This window comes from Pyxicephalus adspersus, chromosome 3 (genome assembly GCF_032062135.1).
Source record: "Pyxicephalus adspersus chromosome 3, UCB_Pads_2.0, whole genome shotgun sequence".
Taxonomy (NCBI): domain Eukaryota; kingdom Metazoa; phylum Chordata; class Amphibia; order Anura; family Pyxicephalidae; genus Pyxicephalus; species Pyxicephalus adspersus.
In genome coordinates, this window is record NC_092860.1 from 103,456,780 (window position 1) to 103,469,542 (window position 12,763).

Genomic DNA, 12,763 nt, shown 5'->3' on the forward strand with positions numbered 1-12,763 from the left:
ATTTGACAACTTTCTGCAACTGTGTGCTGTGATCTCAGGTCTGAAAGAGGAGCAGAAAACAATATAACACTTAGCAGTTGTCAACGACTGTGGGTCCTCAATGGGTGGTGTATAACTATATATTATACATCTATATAATTTATCCATTTATTATTTGCAGTTGCCCGGGAAGCCGCTAACCCAGACCTTTTCTGAGCCATAAATTTTATCATTTGCATCATTCCTTAAGCACCTCTCAAGTGACTTAGCCTAATGTGTGATGATGTCATTACTATCTCAGTGACCAGGCTGCAACATTGTAACTCACAAGATGGCAGGCTGATTTGTGCCCAGAAATCTGTGAACATCGGCGAGGACTGCATCTGTGCCAGGATTTATATAACTTTGTCATCTATGAGCCAGCATCTCAGTCCAGAAAATTAATCCTGACCCTGGATAATACCTGTACAAAGATGATGTCAGCTTTCTGATGAGAAAGACAGGTAAAGACATTGCCAGGGGAATACTAATATCATTGAAAAAAATATTTAGTGCTTGTGATGGACTGACTGTACCTCTATCTTACAATGCATTTACACACCATAAAAGGGATATCTGATAGTCATTCCACATAAAGATGAGCTGTTACATCCAAACAGAACAAGACACGATTAGCACAATAATGTGACCCCACCCCAATAAAGAAAAATCTTGCAATATTCCCTGATGTGACCTTTATCATTATCTTCTGCCATATGAGAAAATACAGTATGGCCCTTCCACTCATTAGAAAATATTATAGAAAGATTTTGCATTACCTTAAGCGGTGACATTTATTTTCATAACAGCCAAGTCATACCAATAAAAAAGTAATAGGAAATTATATCCGAAGGTCATTTTTAAAACCATTTTTTTTATCCGATTCATAAAATAGATTTTTATATATTGTGCTGTGTTGTATCACACAGCCGTCACCACAAATATATTGAAATCAGATGAAATCTTTAACCTTTAGTCTGGACATGTGTGATACAATTTAATATGCGCTTGCTGCAATAATTTGTTTAAAAATGATAATAGGTACTAAAAACTGGTCTGTTTCCAAAATATCTTCATTTCAGGAAACTATGCTGGCTTTTAGCCCAGCCTCCATAAATCCTTAATTTCTCTGCCTGCCAGCGATATATCTATCATTGGCATTGGAAATTTAATTGATGAGAGTAAAAACAAAATGACATTTAAAATATGTTTGTGACTAGAACAAGCTTCTAGATTAATGGAGCCAGCAAAACTAAATATGAGTTTGTGTTCTATCATGCTCTTGTAAAAAAGCTTTGTGACAGCTGTGGAAGATGCCGGTCCTGCTTCGTTACAAGTGCACCACACATGCTGAAATACAAATCAATTATTGTCTGCTTTAGTACAACATAACACCACTTTACTTGTCAAAGTTTCTTTAAAAAACTAAACATTTTTAAAGCTGTAAAGTTGAACAAGCTACACAAAGATGAAATATATACACTGTATATGAACTGTTTTACCTGATTAAAAACTTGTAATTTTTTTATGCAAATCTTTAAAAAAATCTATAATTATCAATCTATAGTTCTCAATCCTTTTTCTTAGAGTATGCTGTAGTGTAGGATGCCATGATGTACCAGGTATTCTAGCATTTCCTGGGGCTGCCGGGACCAAAAGAGCACTTGCATGCATACAATGAAGTTACGTCTTTCCAGCCTGGCCAGTCAGGATAACTCATGATCCAACACTAGCAAGAAGACGAGGTGAAGATAGTGGCACTCATGACAGAGTGAGGACAGGTATGTGTAGTTGAAAAGTTGCTTTCTATGAGCAGTGGATACTAGTAGTTTCTTTAGGGCCACATTATAACTCCTGAGACGTTTGGGAGATGGCCCCATAGAAGTGTAGGATCATCCACTGTGCAGACCCAGGGAGGAACAAGAAAATAAGGCTTTGGTCCCCTTATAGTAAAGTGTGGCTGTCCATTGTGATGCTTACCCTATACATTGCATTGAATAGGGAAACACAAAACACAGGCAGAAATGCGTACAGCAGTGTGTTAGCAGAAATATAGCTAGGAACATCAGATATTGCTCCCCATGCAATGCCTTAATTTCTTGAATGATTTCATTGCACACATAGAGCCTGATTTATTAAAGCTCTCCAAGACTGAGGAAGATACACGTTCTTCAGTGAACCTGGGTAATCCAGCACACCTGGAATGGATCTGATCCAGGAGTGAAAACATTTGCTAACAAATAGCAAATTACTTTTAGGAAATCCATAACACGTTTGTTGGATCACCCAGGTTCACTAATAAAAGTGTATCTTCTCCAGCGTTGAAGAGATTTAATACATCAGGCTGATATTGTTAATAAGGCATACCTGTTGGGCAATTTGACTTTTTTTTACCCTAGTGACCACAAGAAAAAAAAATAAAGTTGTCACTAGAAACAAAAAAAAATAAATTGTGGACTAATCGCAGGTCTTAAATAGTCCTTCACTGTTAATGTATAATTACTTTTTTTTTTTGTTGTTGTATCTAAAGAACAGAATGGGCCTAAATTATTAAAGAACTCCAAGACTGGAGAAGATAAGCTATCATGGGAGGACCTGGGTGATCCAGCAAATCCGAATGGGTTTCCTTAAAAATAATTTATCAGTTGTTTTTTTATCCCAGACCCGATGCACTCCAGTTTTGCTGGTTCTTCCATGATAGTCTATGTTCTCCAGTCTTGGAGCGCTTTAATGAATCAGGCCCAATGTGAAGATGAGAGGATATGAAAAGAGGCAAAGACAAAGGTTTTAAACATTCCTTCTACTCTATCCAAAATGAAAAAATGATTGTGCAACAATATTAAACACTGAAAATTAGTATAAATCCACATCTATTTGCTGCAATTTCTATGCTGTTTACACTGAACCTTTTGAAAAAATAATGAGAGTGGGATTCAGGAGGAAAAAATGTGTTTTGTGTTAAGAACTGATTAATTCTATCTGTATTGATAATTACAATGAAAGCCGATAGTACACTCATGGCTTCAAAAGAGATTCACAAGGTTAACTACATTCATTAAAATGGATAAAGCATCTTGACAGAGCTTAGATGCCAAACAAACCTTTTCCGATGTACAGAAAAATATGGAAAAATGCAGGAGCCTAAACTGATTTGTAGTTGATTATTTCATACTGTGTTGCCAGGCATCTGCTATATGTAAAAAGATTATCAAAAAGGAAAGATCAATTTGAAGTAAATCTGCTGATGTTTGGTTCATGGGTGGGGCTGCTGCAGCGCTTTCTTTTATTTATTATTAACTAATGATATTTAGTGCATAGGAAAGAAAATTGTCTCTTTCATGATGCTTTTAGAAAATGATATAATATTTAATAAAATTACCATAACTTAGGCTACATACACACGTACAATAATTACAATTGGAAACGAATGATTAACTTCAGATCGTCCGATAATCATTAACAAAAAAAGTGAACAACGACTGGCCAACGACGCCAATGAACGAGGAATGTTCCTGGAAACGAACGACCGCCCAGGCGAATCGGATTGGGCGATTCAGTACTCTTCCTTCATCGTGTACATTATTGGTGGATTACCGTATTTTTCGCCGAATAAGACGCTCCGGAATATAAGACGCACCCAATTTTAAAGGAGGAAAATCTAGAAAAAAAAGATTCTGAAAGATTATTCCCCTTCTGATACTACTGAACTGAGTCATTGAGGTTTATTTCCTAAAGGAAATAAAAGTCTTCATGAAAAGCAGGAGGTAGGAAAGGTTAATACCCGGAACCAATTGTTGGTCTATGGGTGAGTCAGTGTAAAAAGCTATTCCATGTAACCAGTCCCATATGTATCTTGTAATTGCCACCCATTTATACAACTCCTCATCTGGAAAGTTAAGCCCTCCAATTTTCACAGACTTTTGTAATTTGCACATTGCTAAACAATCTCTCTTTCCTGCCCAAATAAATGAATGAAAGACTTTATAAATTTCCTGCAGTTCCGATGGTCGTACTATAATAGGCAACATTTATAAAGTGTAAAAGATTTTGGGGAAAAAATTTTTTTGAATAAACTGATTCTCCCAAGGTGTGAAAGAGGTAAATAAAACTACTTCTGTACTTGTTCCTTTACTGAGGACTAAAATAGAAGGATATTACGACAATAAAGTTTAAACAGATTTTTCAATTATATTTGTTTTTCTTTTTTAATGGCTTCCTAATTCTACTGTTGATATCTGACTCTCTGCTGCCTGGTCTTCACTGTTGATTTGTTTCGTTTTTACTTTGATTTAGGCTTTGAGGTATGGTTCTCAATTCAGGTCAGGAATAAAGACAGTTTGGATTTAGTGACCAGGTTAGGTTTGGTTTTCATGCCATAGATTTCTGATTATTTGGTTATCCTATCACTGTGCATCATGCCTGGTGGCATTGAAAAAGATGCGAATGGTATGAAGGTTTAAATGAAGACTGAATTCAGGGTATGCATTATACGTGTAACTGAGACTAGTACTTTTTACTATGACAACATTGATTTTCTGTGAGGGGGACTACTCGTTTCTACATTTTAGAGATATGTACAGAGATTGCAACTTCTTTTTTTTAAGTACTTTGGTAAATGCTGCTTTCCCACCTCCTAGATTGTAAGCTATTCCAGGCAGGGTCCTCTCCACCTCGTGTGTCACTGTCTGTGTCTGTCTGTCATTTGCAACCCCTATTTATTGTACAGCTCTGCATAATAAGTTGTTGTTACCTTAATATTGTTTATTTTATTAATAAGAAAAATACAAATAATCATTTGGGTCAAACTTGGTAAGCCTATATGATTTTTGTTGGTAATTTCAAAAACTTATATATATATGTCAAACATATATAACCAGTCAGTCATGTAATCATTCAGTTTTTGCTCCCTTTTAATCTTTCTTTTTTTTCTACAAGACTTGCTGTAACACAGATACATACATTTCTAATCAGTTTTCCGTTTCTGCTATTAAGGGGTTAATAACAGTGCACAAAGCAATGATGCAAACTAGATCCTGTCTGAGAATGTTAATGTGCAAGTAGACAATTCTTATTTCCAGAAGAGGTTTCAAATAGGACATTTCCCAATTTATATGCAACACCTTCTGTTGTTTCCACAGCTTCAGCCCCAAGGACATGCTGCCTAATCTTGTGATGGACGTTCAATAAATTAGTGACCGACAAACCTCAGGCCTTTTCTGTACTTTCTTTTTTTTTTAGGAATTCAAAAGAAATCCTTAAGACTAGCAAAAACATGAATATAATCGATGCAAAGAAATTCAGTTTTCTATTAATAGTCATTACATTTCTTTATTTAATTTACTAATGTTAAGTAGAAATGATCTATTTCCACCAACTATTGAACTGAATTTTGTCAGGCAAACACAAGTATAATTTTAGTCCAGTTTTATTAGCTGAAATTCCGCCGTGTTAAATCTACACTGTACACACTAACCTCATAAACTGTACATCAGTTTTGTGAACACTGCTTTATTTTCTCCTGTCAAGGGTTATGTTGAAGGTTTATCAACTGAAAAATATGTAGCGTTTTTCAGCTGACTGATCTAATGTCAAAGAAAAGCATAATACTGCTTCAATCTAACAATGATATTTTGTTATGAATAATGTGGTAAAATACACATTTATTTACATTGGTCTCTCTAGACATTGTATGCATTTATAGTAATTAAAAATCATTATATAATTGTAATAATCTGCCTTTAGCCTCCACCATCTGCAGGTTATTATTTGATACTGGAAAACAGGTCTGTATATGTAAAGCTACGTACACACGTCCAATGGTTCTCGCCCGATAATCGGATCAGGGCTGATAACGAATGAGAATCTGGCGTGTGTACAGCGCCAGTCGTCCATCGTCCAAATGTTCGTCCTGGCGGATCCAGGGATGATGGACGACAAACCATCCTAATCAATGTGAAGCGGGGTGCCGCTCTGTCGTTCTCCACCTTCCTGTTCCATACAGCAGAACGGTGCTGTATGTACACCGCTCGTTCATGCATCGTTCACTCCTTAGTCATTGGAAAGGATTGTTAAAGATCCTTTCCAACAACAATAATTGCATGTGTGTTCCCAGCTTTAGGGGTGAAATTTGTCTTTCATACGGGGTGTAAGATAACAAAATGCTTTCTCTGTTCCAAGGGAACATATGATGGAGATTTGTCTGTTACAACTTTATGGTGGCCTGATAGTGATATCATGTAATGACTATCTGGTGCCCCTCGATCCTTGGCAGCCCAAAAGAATTAGCTCTGTTTACCCTCCAGAAGATGTGGAGTATCCATTTACTATGGAGAACTGTGAGGTTTGAGAGATTCCATGAGTACAGAGCTCCCAGAAGACTGTGGTAGATGTCCCTTTAACATCCGAGGCACATCTGGGATAAATTTTTTCCCCAGTGAGTTTAGCCCCCTTTAGCTGTGAGTTTTAGGTGGGTGGATTTATAGAGAAGCTGAGTTACCTCCACCCACATTCCTTATTGTGGAATTTTGTGAATCATTTAGTAAATAACCAGCAAAAACTAATCCTAAATACAGTTACCTTGAATAAAGAATAAGTTATATAAATAAGTGAAACACCAAAAACCAAACTCTATCTGCATATTATATACTCTTTAGAGCATACCTGTGACAATCAATAAAAAATGAAAACTCCACTTGCCAGCAGCCTCAGCCTAGAGAGTTGTGAGCTTGGCAAAATTAGCTGATACAGGTTGTCCCCGAGTTAAGGACATCCTACTTATGGACGACTCCTAACTCTTTAATGACCAAGACAAACTCTGCAGTTTTTTCTTTTTTGCATATCAAGCACAGCTTGCTTCAGAAGGTAATGAATGTCTAGGCTCCATAGAGTTTTTTTTTTTTGCTTTGTTTGTGATTAACTCACAGTGAGTTTTTTTTACAACATGTTGTCTGATAATATATATGGAGACAAACATCTGTCCTAATTGCATTTATTAAAATAATGTACCCGACTTACATACAAATTCAACTTAGGAACAAACCTACAGTCCCTATCTCTTATGTAACCATACTACCTGTACTGCCACTAGAAGCTACATACGCAGATTCCACCCACTGATCAGCCAAGAAAAGCCCAGCTCAAGATTTCAGTGGCCACATAATTCCGGAAAAAATATAAATATAATAACAAAGAGTTTTGTTATTAGCTAAATGCTGTTGCCAATTTTAATAGGCTGTTTATTTTAGACACACAAAAATATGTATAATTGCATATACCTTGTTATCTACCATGAGTTGATAGCAATAATTACTTAAACATTTTACAAGGTAGCTAGAGCAATTGAATGTTGTCTTTCATTTTCTTTAAAGGTCCCATGGCACAGTACAACATGTACGTTAATACTAAGGGATTAGTAAAGGATTACATTTTACCTTTACCTTGTTTTTACCATTTGCAAAAAGTGTCTCTTTGGAGAGTTAGTTTGGAGCTCTTAAAATGATTATAATCCACTGTTAAAACTTTATGATAATCCTCAAAGTATGTGACTAGGTAAAAGAAAAAAAGACATTTGTACATCTCTGCAATACATACATATCCCCATGTTTTATTTTAAAATGCTGAAAGTACAGAAAAAAACATTTTGATCCAGTGTTTGTCTAACCTCTGGTTTGAGCTGACACCACAATTTCTTGATTGGACTGAAATCCTAATCATTGCTGCCTGCTGGATTACAGAACACCATGTCCCACTGTTTTCTGTTCCATTTCATATATTAATTTATTTCATAGCAAAAAATGCTGCGGTCTTGACCCCAAGAGTCGGCCTACACATTGTATGTACATAAGGAGTTGTTAACAGATGTAGTTTTGGGGGCATACCTCTCAATCTCCCAGCAGCTGTCCTTGCAAGTATTGTACAGTGTGGTGATGATATCATATATAAAAGTTGTTTCTTACAACAGTAACATATAACGAAAAAATAATTCTGGGATAGTCTATAAAAAGCTAAAAGGGAGGTTAAGGGAATGGTTGTGTAATGCCTGAATAAACATCTTAAGATATAAGTATACAGTTGTAGGGCTCAGTTGCTGATTTGACTTTCATAGGTGCAGGCTCCAGAGCTGTCATCCCACTTTACTATCTAACAAGCTTCGAAGAACAAACATGCACATTGTATACTAAAGTGATAGAATAAACATGAAAGCAAATTTTTTCCTTGTAAAGAAAATTAGTAAATATTTTTCCTATTTCCTATACTCCTGAGTGCCGTTGGGGACCAAGTACCCAATACTTCCTGGATTGTTGGTTTCTGAAGAGTCTCCAGTAAGTGTTTTATCTCCATTATGGATGATGGAGTTGTTTTAGGACTTTTGAAGACTTTAATGGCAATATGCTTGTTCCAGGCCAGGGATGCGCAAGGTAATAACATCTGAATTAGATGACAAAGCAGCAGTCTGAAGTTTTTGTAAAAGAGCCAGAAACAGATGTCTACACATTATAAATTTCTCAGTAGAGGTTTCTTTATCAATGGTTAAAACTGACACGCAAAAATCAGCTGTGACATGCAAAAACCAAAAACACAAGTTCAGTTTATATTATGTAAAAAACTGACAATCACTCTTTCAGTGCTAGATGATGTTATGCTAAAGTGTAGCCATATTTTTAGCACTTCTTGTAAATAGAGCAGATGGAAAAATGATGTTATTTGTGTGCAACTTATACCACTTTTTTTGTGTCTTTTGGACTCAGTTTGTCCTTATAAATGAACCCCCCCCCCAAAAAAAAAAACAACAAAGCGCAAACAAATACCATATTGACATTTAGTTTACAAATCTATTTTAAGCAGGTGATATCTTGTAACAATGAATTTTAGGAATACTCCTACTGAAAGGATAGTGTAAACCTTGCTGTGTCTAACTTGGATTGTTCTGTGTTAAATCTTGCTGCTGTGACTTCATCATCTACCTAAGACTTTTTGACATTTTTAGATACTAAAAGGAAATTCTGCCAGCACTACAACTAACCGAATGAAATAACTATCGACTGAATGGTGTAAATATTTCATAGAACAACAAAGACAGTGAAATATGTTTTGGCTGTCAGCTATTCTTTTCTCAAGTGTTTTTTGTAATAAGGAGTAAAAGCATTTTGACAAATTACTTTCTTAACCTTATACTCTGTTGTCTGGGCTACAAAAAGCAATATGACTCATTTGTCTTTATTTCACATTTTTAGTTGTGTGTGGATCAACATATAGTTCATTTATTTTACTTCTGTGTGTTAGACCCTATTTATTGGACTTAATTACCATACATACATTTAATCATTGCATTATTTAAACCAAATCAAGAAAAGCCTGGAACACCAATACAAAGACATGTTGAAAAACAAGTGATACCCAGGGATGCTGTGTAAATTAAGGTTTTATGGTTTTAGGAGTTACCTGATGGGTAGAGGCAGGCTTTATTGTGAAGGGCTTCTGGGGTGGTTTGCAGTGGCGGCACTTGTTAGCTTTCTGCTATATCCACAAATTAATGTGGCATTTAATATTGTTTTAGGTATAGGAACATCATGACAGCTACTTTTTGGGTGCAGTGTCTTTCAAAGTGCCTCATTTATTAAAGCTTTCCAGGGCTGGAGAAGATACACTTTCATCAGTGAAGCTGGGTGACCAAGCAAACCTGGAATGGAACTAGTCCATGATTGAAAATATTTGCTAACAAATAGCAAATTACTAGAAATTCATCTCAGGTTTGCTGGTACACCCAGCTTTACTGATGAAAGTGTATCTTCTCCAGCCTTGGAGAGCTTTAATGAATCAGGCCTAAAGCTTTTCACCTTATCCTAAATGGATACGGAATGGAATACTGTCCAGCTGTTGTGACCCAAGATTCACACCAATTCTGTTCTGCAGTAGGATTTTTTAGCAGTTGTTCCCAAACAGTATAGAGCACTTGGGTTGACAGTGCAGATTTGGCAGCAGATGTGGTTTTCTATTTGATATTGATTTTTAGTGTCTTCAAAACATAGTAACTCAAATCAATATTTTTTTTTTGCATTGTTATTATATTTTTCATATTGTTATTTATTATGTATTTGGTAATAAATAGCTGCAATGGAAATTAAAGGACATTCATAAGCATTTAACTTAAAACAACTTAAAAAAAAAGTATTTTTACCTTAAAAAGCAGAATAATGTCACTTGTCCCCTTCCCTATCCCCCTTTAGTACCAGTTCTACAAAAGTTGGAGAATATGGTGTGGTGAATCATGGGATTAGCATACCAGTGATCTTGTCACTACTCACTAAAGGGAGTTTCACAGCAAGGAGCGTTCTCGCCACCAACAACCATTAGCTATTGGGAACCCTTCCTCCTGTGTACCTCTTCAACAGTGTTCTAAGGTTGATAAGATGCATGATGGGGAATTCTGATAACTGTATTATGTTTTAAACCAAATTGGGGGGAAAAAACACTTTATCCCTGAGTTCAGCTTTAACACAAACCCTTAAAATGTATGTAAAGGCAAACATGTTCACAAATGCCCCTGTGTAAAATCTACTAGAAGGAGCAGTTTCTAGTTATATGTTACTATAACATTGCTGCATTCTGATTATGTTATTTCTGTGCACTTTTTTTCAGTCATTCTAAAATGTTCTAACATCATCTTGCAACAAGTTTCTTCATTAATCTATCAACTCAACACATTATATATGTCTTTTTTGTTAAATTTACAGTACTTGTTTTTCTAGCACTTTCATAATGAAGATGTGGATATTGCTCATAGATGGTAACTCGTTTGGCAGCATTACTTTCTCAGGACACAGTGGGGAGCTTGGTCTGAAGAGGATGATTGCGCAGCAGTTTAAAATACTAGCAATTTGCACAGTATTGAATATCATAAATAGGCATCTCTCCTGAACAATGAAAAATCAAACTTGCTAGAATCAAGACAACATGGATATCAGCTGGAAAACTATAAAACTTTAAAATCATTTTAATGAGCAAGGATATTTAACCACTTAAGATACCGAGCAAAAGGAACACATGCTGCTCTGTGTAGGTGGGAATTTATAACAGGCATGCTGAAGGCACAATGCCCATTTCCTTTGTAATAATTTTACAAAAAAGCTAATTTTTAACAGAGATCAAACATTGATATCCACTCTCCATTACTCTACACTTTGTTTTGCATACTGTGACCCATTTTATTCAGTAAAATCGGGCTATATCATGTAGCAGACAAAGCTGTTAAGTGTTACTTATTATTCCCTTATAATAATGGCTTTCAGCAAAACAAAGATACTCAAAAGCTTTGTGCATTACAACATAAAACTTTATTTAGCAAAATGAAATTAATTATGAAATAATATGAATTATGACAAAACTTAGCAGCAGATGAACCTGGCTGCCAATGCAGAAAAACAAACATAAGGTTCAATTCACAAAGCTAATAGGATTGGGATAGTTCATTTCAGTCCAAAAATATGAAAATTAAAATTTCATGGTTAACAAGTGAGTACCTTAAGTTAATGTAAAACTTTGAGCCTTCGTGCTAGTCTCTGTAGCTGCTTCTCAATAAGGTGCTTGCTGATCTTCCAAAATATTAGGTCTCTTTAGCAGAGGCTAAAGGCCCTTTGAGGTTAAATATCAAGATGGATAAATCTCAAAATAGTGGCAGACGACTTTTGAAAGGGTCTTTGTAAAAAAAAAAAAAAAAAAAATAGGTAGCGTAGGAGGAATAGTGTGTCTGATTTCAAAGAGGAGAGTCAAGCTACGTCAAGAGCACTGGGATTGCTTGGTAGCTTATCGCAAGTTTTTTAATAATTGCTGTAGTGAGAGGAACACAGAAGCAGCAGCACCAATAAGCTGAGAGCAGAGCACATGCTTCTAATTTAATAAATATACGCTTCATCATAAACAAAGACTTGGCAGGGTGATAGGTTTAGTTTACCAGGGGAATGCAAAAGTCATCAGAGATCTGTGTATTACCTGTGGATAGGCCTGACCACTGCTGTGAAGGTTATTTTGTAAGCAGAACAACATGAAATAAATTATGTGACTGAGACGCTCACCCCTGAGCACACGGCTTCTTATGTTTTAGGCATAACAATAGTGGCTGCTCTGGCTGTTCTCCCCAACCATAGAAAATGGTTGATGTTTATTAGGAATTTAATATCAATGATGTAGTCTCCTCCCATTACTCTTCTTTCACTGAACCAACACCCTCCTCCTCTTTATCCTATGCATGAAAACATAAAGAGTGAACGACTCATTTTCTTAGCCAAAGCCACTCCACCTGCACTGTTTGGCACTGCTCAGCAGGTGTTTACTCTTAATAGTGGCAAGTTGTACTTGGGGTGAGCACTGGCCCCAATGTAACAGAAGGCTGGCATTTCCACAAGTCAATTTGACAGCAACACCAGTGGCTGTGCAATACATTTGTTAAGTGTGAGGGGATGGGTGGTAGTATTGGGTCTGGTTTGGGTTGTATTTTTTGCACACCAAAAAGCTGTGGGATGGAAGGTTAACTCCAATACACCAATACAGAAGAATTTGAAGTGAAAATCACTGTTGGACAGGGTGATGTTAGATTCACTTCCAACTTGTTTTTGGCTCTTCTGGCTGTTACTGCATTCCATCTTCACTGTTAGAGATGGACAGAGTTATGGTCTTCTTGTACCCCTATACACAATTACCTCCCTCTCAGTATAGAGGTAACTTATGGGGCATGAAGAAGTAAAGAGAT